The sequence below is a fragment of the Sciurus vulgaris genome (assembly GCF_902686455.1).
Source record: "Sciurus vulgaris genome assembly, chromosome: 4".
NCBI classification, from domain to species: Eukaryota; Metazoa; Chordata; class Mammalia; order Rodentia; family Sciuridae; genus Sciurus; species Sciurus vulgaris.
The window spans coordinates 132,453,037-132,465,204 of NC_136464.1; the positions used below are offsets into that span (position 1 = coordinate 132,453,037).

At 36.2% G+C, this 12,168-nt stretch overlaps 1 protein-coding gene across 1 annotated transcript in view; it reads left to right on the forward strand.

Moving 5' to 3' along the window:
* The first annotated feature begins 7,509 nt into the window (after positions 1-7,509).
* LOC306659680 (uncharacterized protein) overlaps positions 7,510-12,168 on the forward strand; it is a 118,466-nt gene continuing 113,807 nt past the window's right edge. The window contains exon 1 of the transcript XR_013763372.1: positions 7,510-7,601. The gene's annotated coding sequence lies outside the window, so the exon portion shown is untranslated. The remainder of the gene's footprint in view (positions 7,602-12,168) is intronic.

The window sequence follows — 12,168 nt, forward strand, 5'->3', positions numbered from 1 at the left end:
GCAGAGAGCTCACACTATTAACATCGACGTGAACCAAATGCCAGCTACCTATCTCAGGTCTAGGAAAAGAAGCATGGAACCCTTAGCAGAACCCATGCATTTTACCCAAAAAAAATGGAAAGGCTTTCCTATGGCAGTGAACATAGGAAGTCCTTAGCCTTTCCCTGGTTCATTTCCCATCAGCCGACACCGACACTGTTACCTTTACTATTTTGAATCAAGATGAATAAATTCAGAGCTACCAACACACTGATTTTAAAAAGGCAGTTTTTTCCTAATAGTTTATAGACATTTACTGCAAAACAACTTGTGTTGATTCATTAAAACAATTACTTTGATTTTCAATCATGTACATTCTCTGAGATCCACTAATATTAGTAATATATTTTATGCATGTGTGTTAAAGAGAGAAAAAGAAAATTACCATATTCTTTTCAATGTGAAAGTTCTCTCTGTTCTGGGTAGGTAAATTAGCTCTCAGTTCAAATATGACCCTAAAGAACTGTTCTTAACAGGAAAAATATTATTGCCTTATTATTTAATGAAATTTTGAAAAAGTAGTTCTGATTGGGGAACTTTGCATAATGAGTGTTAAGTTCTTATTGTGAGTTTCATGGTTCTTTGTAATTTTAGTCCTAAATAAGGATAATTTCTGATCAATTTGTTAATTGTTGATGGTCCAGAATATCTTCCAGTAAAATGTCTGTCTTTCTGCTTGAGCAAAAGATAAATGAATTAGGAAAGAATATTAAGATTCTTTACATTTTTGGATGTGCAGTGGTAGAATAAACAGTTGGAAATTGAAAACTGGTTATTTGCCTTATTTTAGGTGAAAAGAAAGAAAAGGGAAATATCCCATTATTTGAACTCAGTTTTCAGAATAAACTAAACTCATTACTTGTTGAGGTAGAGACTAATAGTGTTAGCTTGTAGATACAAATTTTAAGAAAATATTATTCTTACTTCATACCTCAGAAAAATAGTTACAGATCCCATTTTCCTAGTGCAAATAGATGCTCTACCAGCTATTTTTATCATTTAGAAAACAAAGCATAAGAACCATTTTTTAAAAATTTTGTTTTGTTTTTGCCCCTCAAGGAAATAGTTTTATCATTAAATTCAGGAAGTGGATAAATGCTGAAATAACACAAACAGATTCCATTGTACATTAAAAAAAAAAAAGCCAATTTAAAGTAATTTAGTAAAAGGGAAGGCACTATTACTTTCTTAAATTTTTTCCTAAACATTTCGTTTCATTGTAACATGTATTTGGTCTACATGTTTTAATGTTCTTTCCCTTTTTACATCCCCCTCTGGGGTTTCAGTCCACTAAATTCAAAAATCATTGCCTTTCAGGAATTTATTGGTATTTAAAAGCAGATCCCAACATCTTACAAATTGCAGTTGTACTCTGCAGAAGGTAATGGTCAATAAATAAGAGAGAATAAGAACATTAAAGCTGGATTGTAAGAAAAAAAAAAGGGAAAGAAAGCTTACTACATTCTTTCTAAACAAACAAAAAGGCATAATTGGAAAAATTCATTTTTATGTTTCCTTACATTAGATGGGACCACTGAGTGAAACATTCACTGATAAATTACTCCTGTAATCTGTGTAGGAAAAACAGCTACTGGCAAATTAACGAGTCCTGGAACAGAGCCATGAGAACTAAATGGCTAAAAATGAAAACAGGCAAACATTTGAGAGTATTCTACAGAATACAGATCTTGCAACACCTCCCCCTTTTCACTGGTTAATTCATCGTCATGGAAACAGAATTTATCAAAATGTTCTTGTTCACTCCTAGTGACCCAGTGAGTAGACTTAGCTGGTGAAAGGTAACTCAGGCTGAAGCAATTTTTACAAATGATATGCTGCAGTTCATAAATTGGTGAATTTTGAAAGGTGCCATTGTGTCGGGAAAGCAGGTTTCCAAGTCCCAAAAGGTTTTACTTTTTTGTTTGTTTGTTGTTGTTTTTCTTTTCTTTTCCTTCTTCTTATTTTTAATCTGCCAGGCAGAGAAACCAGAAACCTTTGCGAGTGAGTGAGCACGGTTGACTAACCCCATGGAAAATGGCCAGTTTTAGGTTTTAACTCACCTTTCCCCCCTCAATTTGCTTTTCTTCCCTTTTCTAAAGGATGTTCAAATCCAGAATTTGGTGGCATTTCTTTGGTTCATTCATCTCAGCGTCTCTCTTCACTCTTCTGGAGCTCAAAGATGTAAAAATCCTTCACTCCTTGCAACCAACCCCCCTGATCTCTAACAGAAGCTAGGTGTTGGCAATCAAAGCCTGACAGACATGGACAGCTTTAAGCTGACACCTGGCCAGATCAGAATTAACCCCACCATGGAGTAGCTTCTCAATTTCAGGAAAGTGACTGGAGGGATTCCCTAAAAAAAGTGCCATTTCACTATTTAAAAGGAAAATTAGACATCATCCATGTAGCTGCCAAATTCATAGAAGGTTGATTTTTTACTTTATTTTATGTTTGCAATTAGTGACTTGTTGCTATGGAAACCACGCTTCAGATGATTCTTGAACTTAAATGGCTGAATGTGATCAGGCAGAAGCCCGCCCCCTTTTTTTAGGCTCAGTAGTCAATGTCTCTCTCTTTGGTTATTCTGATAACAGAATCACTTAAAACATCTCTAAACATGCAAAATCATAGCACAGGGCAATATCAATTAAAACTGAATGTTCAATAATTCATTCGTTAATCAAGGCGCTTTCCTCTTTTCCTAAAGCTGTAACCTTTCAAGTGTTAAAGCAGACATCAGAACAAAATCATTTAGTAAAAAAAAAAATCTTCTCTAATTATCAGTTTGCAACACATTAATGAAGAAAAACAAGATTTGAAATTCCTTTTTGGTTTCTAATGTTTTAATATAGAGAAGAAAATGAAAGAGCTTCACTCGAAGAGTCTATTCAAGGTGAAATAAGTATGGTTTGGGGCTGTAGCCTTTGCGTATGTTTTTCTTTTGTCTCTGGCAGGGTTGGGTTTATGACGGAAACAACATAGCCCATTCGTGGTTCCTGGCAGCCAGAAATAATTAATCTATATTGAGACTGCAGGCAAAGTGTTTGTGTTTGCATATGTGACTATTCTATGTTGGAGCTGGGGAATGTAAACCTCCAACCACCAGAGCAGCATCTTTAAAAAGGAAAAAAATCAAACACTCAGACATTTTGGATTTACTTGCTGACCTCTGTTTAAATAGAGAATTCACTACTCTTCAGAAACACTGTCGTGTAGCATGTTCTCTCTCTAAGCTCTCTGTATGTGGGGGGTTTGCTTTGCTCTTTAGGTATGGAGATTTGCCTCATTTTACTACCTTCCTCCATGCTCATTCATGACAAGACTCCTAGAAGAGGGAGCCACAGAAGCCTGGTCAGTTTTATTTGTTAGGGGGCATTTAAGCACATTTATGTATATATATATATATTTTTTTTTCTAGTAAAAAGCAAAGATTTTGAACATCTTTTCCACTAAAACTGAGTATAGATTCACAACAAATATTATATAATTGAGATGCATTGTTACATGGTGTCTGGCATCTCTCCGCTATCTTTCTATCATCTATCTATGTCTATATTCCACAAGTGCTAAAACAAGCTCACATTTGTAGCTATTGTGTGCAAATGTAAGTGAAATGAATGTCTGATAGTCATGGAACCCTACTTTTAATAAACACAACTTCATTCTTGCAATTATACTTCACTTCTTAGTTTAGATGAGTCATTTACCCTCTGTATTACTTTGTTCCTTCATCTCTAAATGGAAAAATGCCTAGCCATTATAAGGTCCCAGGGGCATGTGTGAAGGTCATTTGAGTCTTGAGACATTCAACGTAAATTTTGGTGAATGAATAAATAATCTTGATATTTTTCTTTTGCAAATTGAACAGTGACAATAATGACAGATTTTTTTAAATGACAGAGGTGTTGTTGAAGATAATGTTTGCTTATTATCCTCCGAAAAATATCTGTCCTAAGAAATAGATAAAGATGAAATGCATTTTTCATAGTGATGTAGCAGATAGGTTATAAAGGTGTGTGACACCAGAGAAACTGGTAAATGGGGAACACTGTGTTGCTATACATTTTGTGTCCCTTAAGTACAAGTTTCTAGTAGGAAGCAGAAGGTATCACTCTCTTTCTTGCCAACAAAGGGTATGTATGGTGAAGAAAGATAATAGATAAGATGTGATTCATGAAGACACCTTTTTTTTTGTTTGGAGGCCAGTCAGAGTTAAACAAGAACAGCGTTCTCATGTCTCATAGCCTTTACACGCATGTGGCGCTCTACGCAGAGGTAGAGCAAAACACTCTATTCCTCCCTAAGAAGGATGCCCGTCAAGGTCAAACACAGCTGAGAACTGCAAAGAACGATGCTGGTGCCCTGGTGTCTTTCCTTCACTGTGGTGTGCTCCATGTGTACAGAGAAGTTGGCTTCATAGGATCCATTGAAACCTAGAGAAGAGGAAGCACATTCATATTTAACTTGAGTCCAAGGGAAAAGTAAGCACTAAGAGAATACTGTGCTTTCTTCCTACATCGATTTTTATCTGCTTCAGAAAATTAACAGCCTAAATTGAAATCAAGTAGATGAAAAACATATTTCTTCAAACATATTGTGCTGTTGGGTAGAAAACACACACACACACACACACACACACACACACACACACGGCTATACATTATTTTTAACCTACCTTTTCTTTCCTGTTCTTCAAGTCACATGACTAATAGAGGCATTGTTAAAAATATTTGGGGACAGGTGACAGAGTGAAATACTCAAGGAATGGTATCATCAAGGATGTGTGCAGCTGCTTTTGGGGATGCCAGATCACTATCTTTTTATACTCTTACTCACTGTCTGCCCTGGTCTGTCATGAGAGTTCACTGGGATCTTGGCCTTGGTTCTGGTGACTCTCAGAGTTTATCTTGGGATGTCAATAGTAGAGTTACATTTCACATTCCACGTCCCCCACTGGCAGTATCACTCTTCATTGGGATTTCCATCCCCAATAGTGGATACCATTGGCAGGGAGGGACATTTAACATAGCTCCAATTAGAGTATCAGTAAACCAGAAATGGAGCTTTGGGGGAAAAAAAAGGATATATGGACTAATTTACTATTTTCTTTAGAGATTAAAATTTTGCAGTATGATGTTAAATTTGTAGTAATTCAGATAAATTCATAACATACTAAGACCACCTAATAGTCCCTCCCAAACCTGAACTAGGAAGTGACTTTCTCACCTTTATTCCTTTTATCACATAACTTGTCTGCTTAGATCGTATGGTTAAAACAGTAACTGGCACCTGAGCAAAATACAGTCATCTTATAGATTGGCCATTAGCCTATCAGGTGGTTTGATGAATGGATTCTGTCCAGAAGTGATTCTTATCTTGGAGTATATTTTATTGAGTGGAATAGGGACATATAGGGAGGGACCGATTGAATTGATCAAAAGACTGAGATACAGAGAAAAGGCAGCAGGCACCAGCTGGTAGAAACCATGTAAACAAAGGCCATGGGAGAGAAAGAAGGAAGAAAGTAGTCAGCAAACTAGATCCATTCACAATAGAAGAATGATCCATGGAACAGTGACTGCTAGATTGTGTTGATGGAGTTGCCATGTTGGGATGGGACAAAAGGTATTCTAATTCTCCTTGAAACCTGCTCCCTTGACCATCAAGATGGTTTCTATATTGACAAAGTGCCCCATGTATCCTCAGAACAAATCCCTCTCCATTGAAAATTCTTAACATTAAATACTTCAAATATTCTTCTGTTCATTTTTCTCTTTCTGTTTTTGGTTTTTGTTTTTGAAATAATCTCTTTGCTTTTCAGTTTGGGAAATTCTATTGACCTGTCTTTAGGCTCACTGATTTTTTTCCTTGGCTGTGTCCAATCTACTGACAAACCCATCAAAATCATTCTCCATTTCTGTTACAGTGATATTTATTTATATTCTGGTGCTGAGGATCAAACTCAGGCCTTTGCACATACTTGGCAAGTACTTTGCCACTGATCTAAACTCCCAACCCCGTTATAGTAACTTCTACTTATCATCCTCTTTTATTCTTTCTGAAGAGTCTCCATTTCTCATCTTACATTACCTGTCTGTTCTTATACCTTGTGTCCTTTTTACATTAGAGGCCTTAGCACATTAACTACAGTTGAATTCCAGGTCTGCTCATTACCAAATCTCTACAGTTTCTGAGTTTGGCTTTGATACTTGCCTTTGTCTCTTCAAACTGTGTTTTTGTCTTTTAGCATGCTTTACAATTTTAGTTATTGTTGAAAATTAGATGTGATGTCTACTCTGTAAGAGGAACTAAGGTCTTTAGAACATTTGCGTGAGGTTTTATATTTGTCTGGCTGAGAGTTAGGCTGTGTTTACAGTTCTGCAGCTGTAGATGTCAGAGGCTATTTTTTTCCCCCCTAGTATCCTTGTTTTTGTCTTCTTTATTTGTCTTTAGGTTTCCTGACAGCTCCTTTGTAAACAAAGTCTGAGACTTGCAGTTCTTTTTAGCTTTAATCCTATTATTACTCAGGAGCCCTATTGATGTAATAGCTAGATGTGTGTATAGGGATTGGAGAATCATTCCATAGTCCTATAATCATGCTTAATTCTTATAACAAGCCATTGTACCCCTGGGCTGTGACCTTTACAAGATCTTAGTTTTGTTATCTTTTGTTTTGTTTTCAATCCATAGATGAGGCAGGATTGCTAAAGGGAACATGATTTGGGAATTTTCCTTTCTCTAGGTCTGATTGAGTTTGGTAAAGCCCAAATCGGTTATGCCCTAGGGAAACGTTTGCCTTAAGGGAAGACTTGATCAAGGAGGACAGAATGCTATGGACATTTTTCAGAATGGTTACTTTTCCCCAACCTAGACTGGAGCATGAGGAGATTTTTTTTTCTCTGATTACTCACGAAAAGCCTGCTGGGGTAACTCAAGGGAAAACTCAGGAAGGTGTGAAGTGTTGCCCTCAAAGCTGGGTGGCCAGGAGTTTATTCTTCTGCTCACTCCTCAGCAATTAGTCAACTACCTTTTAATTATTCCTGACTCATGCTGTCTCTAGCTGAGGTTTCTGATCCTGGAAAGTTGTGATTCTCTGTTTCCTCCTGTCCCCAAGATTTGGGGATGGCAGTTTACCTTGTGACCTTAATCTCTGATGGATCTAAGGGGGGCTGTTGTTTTTTGGTTTGTTCAGTTTTATTCTCATGAGGGTGGAGAGGATGACTTCCAAGTTCCTTATATTGTTAGATTAGGAGCTGGAAGTGAGAGCTATCCCTGAAAATAAACTAAACCTCCTCTGTCCTTTGTAATCTCTCTAAAAGAAAAAAAAAAAAAAAACAAAAAAACAAAAAAAAAACATTGTCCTAATCCTGGCTGAGGTTCATTTTTATTTTAAGTTGGTCAGACATGACCGCTCATATCATATTTGATAAAATGTTCAAAATCATGCCTTCATTCAGTCTGGGCTAAGTTGTATGTCTCATTTCCTTTTCATTGGAGGGAGTGGAGAGAGAGATTGATTTAACTTATGATCAGGGAACCATAGAAGACTGCTAAAAATTTAGGTATGAGTTGTATTTGAAAAATAGGGAATGTTATAGAAATATAAATAATATAACCTTGTGACTCCATTTTTAAGTACCTTGTGAAGAGTATTTAAAAAAAACATTATAAGGTGATATATTTCACTGTTATTTAATAGGATTCTTTTCCTTTAAGTTCTTCTCCCTACCTCATTTTCAAATCTGCTGTTATTTCAGGTAACCCTTTTATATCTACAATTTTATAAGAATAATAGAGAAAATACTTGAGAAAATACTTTCTTACTATTTGATTTCACAACATACTTGTTATATAAAGGCAGTCTTTGAAATATGAGCTATAATATCCATAATCACTTCAACAATGTAATTAATATAGTGCAATAGAAATTTCATCACTTTCTACACATTTCGCTTTATTTCATACAGTTTTGATGCCTGTACTGTAATAGTACCTCTTAATTGTGCATATTTAATTGTTTTTATGAATTTATCAAATTTTAGCTCTCCATGCATTAATACGGGTGAAGAGAATAAATTTACTAACTCAGGTGTATACTGGCTGAAGCACTTATCCTTGACTTTATATCATTGTTATTGTTTTGCAGTATCTTTCTTCAGAAGAGAAACTTTTTAGCATAGCATTGTTTATGTTTTCCTTTTTATTTATTTAGCCACAAAGTGGCCTTGAAAGATCTGCTATTACACAATTCTCGAGATATTTTTGTTTATTTACTTATTACTTTGGAAAAATTAAAAGATGTGTGTGAAGACAAATAATTGGGTGTTACAGGTTATTTGACAGTTGGTTAACACAGATTAACCTTCTTTATTACTGGCTGCTTATGAACATCCAGTTGTACTCCCCTGGCTTGTTGCTACAGTCTCAGTTTGTGGGACTGTCTTAAAGAATGTAAAGTTTGGAGGCTGACAGCTGCAGCAAGCAATGCCACTTCTGCTCTATTCTGAGTGCTGTGAAGCTTTCCATGAACAATACAATGTTTTTGCTTGGTTTGGGATCTGTCTATTGATGTGTTCATCTCAGAGCTATCTCCAGAGGATATGAGTACTTTGGGCAAGAATGCTGTTTTCCCTTCTCATTTAATGGTTGAAGAAACTAATGCACAGTGAAATGATGTGGCTAAGACAGGGCAGTCAAATTGAGATCAGCGCGCGCCATGCTCACGTTAAAATCCTGTTGTTTTGCCATTAGCCACCTTGCTTGTGGTGTTCTTGAGTTCTGAATTAATCTCTTCTTTCTCTGAATCTCTGGGGCTCTTTATCTACATCTCTCTTAAGGCACACACCACTGTACAGATTATGTATTAGGTACTTAACGCATGTCATACCTTTTTTTGCTCTGTGGGGACTGTGAAGATGGAAGAAACCTATCCTCACTCCAACGTGTAAAATGTCAACACCAGCCCATAAAGCTAATAAAAAAAAGTTATCTTCCATACAATAGCTGTATAATTCAAACAATTATTTATTGTATGCCATATGAATGAAGATCTCAGACTACATCTCACTCACATTTGGATTTTTTTTCTTTATATGAAAAGGAAAAGTTGACACATGTTGAAGGGAAAGCCAGGGAAGGACATGAGTAAACTCACAGACCAAAGTCATCCTTCACTTCCATTCCTTAGGCATCAAATTTCTGGGACCAGAGAAAAGATCTTTTTTAGGATTGGGTTTCAGAACAATCTCTTGCAGTCTTCAGTTGTGCTGAAATGAGTTGCAAAGCTTGTAGAGACTCTATCTTAATTTTGAACATGCATTGCCTCACTTTCTACTTAGCTAACCCTCTGTAGGCATATCTGTCTCTAACTTCAACAATGAATACCTCAAATAACCCACCTCTCATCTTCTGCACATCTCATCCCCATTCATACTTGCCAGGTGAAAACTTGATCTCCTCCCTATGGTCATCACCTGCTTCCCTTTTACCCAGCATGTCAGCATCTGACCTCTTCCCTCGCTGACAACCTGGTTTGAGGGATTTGAGGTTTAAATTATATTTTATCTCTGTCCCCTCCTGCTATTGGTAATAGAATAGGTTGGCTGGAAGACAGATTGTGAATGAGAAACTATGTTCCTCCTAAACTGTGAAGCTGGCTTTATACTCTTAAAAATTTAGCCTGAAAAATGACTTCTGCTCTCCTGGTTTGGGGTACCTACAGCTCCTGACCATTTTCATCTTACCTCTTTGACATAACACCAGTTGTGGAAGCAGAGAAAAGTGCTGTCTGTTTCTTATGGGCTGTCTGCCCTTATGTGTCAAACCCAGTGATTAGTTCCAGATTAAAGTTACGATGCCCTTGCTGGTTTCAATTCCAATTTTTCCATTTTTAAAATAATGATCTTAGGTTACATTTATTTTGGTTATTATCACATCCTGTGGGCACAATATATTTGATTTTAGCAGGTAACCAAGTGAATTAGATATCATAACACAGATGGTAAATATCTCGTTGGTGTCACCAAAGCTTAGTGAGTAGGGTATGTTTGAAATATGGTAATGGGAGAACAGCTCCAATTCAGTAGGAACAGATTTTGTTTAGTGGAAAAAGTCACAATAGTATTCTGTGTCAATATCATCTATGCCTGCTCAGAAATCCAAAGTCCTAAGAGTAGAATTTGCTGGGGATCACTGGAGTGTGAACAAAAGGCAAAAGAACAGATGTAATATTATTTTGGAGATGCATTCAATATCATTTGGCTCCATATAAGGAACAATTTATTTCTGATTTGGGTCATATAAGTAAAACAGGTAGAACATGTGTGTGTATGTGTGTGTGTGTGTGTGTAGGTGCTTGTGTGCTATATATATGTAAATATATATATTATGTGTATATATATGGAAATTCAAAAATTGGGGAATATTTAATGGAGGTTTCACTCAATAATATAATTTCTTACAAGTTCTTTTACTTGTTTTATTTCAAAATGTATTTCTGGAAGTTATTAAAAATTTAGCTGGGATTAATAATTAATTTGTGATGGTAGAATGAGACAGACATTATTATCCTATGTACATGTATGATTACACTACTGGTGTGACTCAGCACCATGTACAGCTAGAGGAACGAGAAGATATGCTCCGTTTGTGTACAATGTGTCAAAATGCATTCTGTTATCATGTATAACTAATTAGAATAAATTTAAAAATTAATAAACATAATTACTTTGTAACTACATTTGAGTAACAGAGAGATAATTTTTTACAAAATAAAGTTATTGTATGATTGGGAAGGACATGACCACATCCTTTTAAAGTATGCATTCTAAGGGAAGGGACTAGCCGGTCTAGGCCAAATTCCCTGGATTCTAAGGAAGTAGATTCCATATATTCAGAATGATTTCCTGGGATGAAAATCTGGGAGGGCTCCTCTTTCAACAGGAGGGTAAGAGGAGCTTGTCACTTAGAACAGGGATGGAATGAGCTGAAAATGGTTTTAATGATCAGAACTAGAATGAGTGGATGGAAACTGGAAGAAAGCATATTTCAGCTGAATGTAAGAAACAACATTTTAACTTTCAAAACTGTCCAGAGATAAAAATGGGCTGGTGTGGGAAGTAGAGAGTTATTCATCATTTGATGTAGCAAAGCAAAAATTGGCTGAATTCTTACCTAAATATTCTAGACAAGAGTTGAACAGCAGATGAGTAATTAAACTAGATGATTTCTGGTTCTTTTCAATACTGAAATGTGCCAATTATTGATTAAAAAGTAAAAAAAAAAAAAAAAAAAAAAAAACACTTGCCTTCATAGAAGCTCTGTTACTTATCCCTGCAGTGGGCAATAGTGCTCTCCTCGTATTTCTTTAAATTATGCATCATATTTCTCCTGCCATGTTATTACTTTCTTAAACTGCTAATTAAAACTACTTCTAGTCCTCTTTCTCCAATGGAGAAAAGCCATTCAACCAGACACTTCATCTAGTGGGACAGAACCTTGTTTTGGCTCAGGACCTCACGATAGTCACTTAAACAAGATGGAAATTTGTTTTTCTGCCTTACAATTCAAGTCCGGAGATGGAATCTCCAGAGCTCCCCAAAATCATTAGAGACTCCATCTCTTAATATCTTTCTGTTCCTCCATCCTCAAAATCACTAGATGACTTGAAGCTCTAGGCAACATGTCTTCATTCCAGGAAGGAGTAATAAGAAGAGCAAGGGGCAGAAGAATTTCCCTGGAGGTCTCTTATATCCCAATGAGCACCTTTCTTTACAAATGTGGTTGAGAAATACAGCTCTTCAGCTCAGCCTGTTTCCTAGGGTTCTCTTATTAAGTATGAGAAAGAGAAAAGCAACTTCCAGTCTTTGCCACAGGCAACTTATTTCACATTTTCATAGCTGGGCAAGCAATGACTGATTTTCTGAGTGCATATATAATTTTCAGTGACATAACAGTGAAAGTCTAACAGATTTGTAGATGTCCTAAGTAAATTTATAATTTGGCATCCTTTTAACGATCATCATTTCTTACCTGTTCAACTAGTATTCAGAGGAGTCACTGAATACTTAATAAGAAGGAGAAAGAGAAGAATTACACCTGTTGTATGACCCTGGCTTCCTTATATACCTG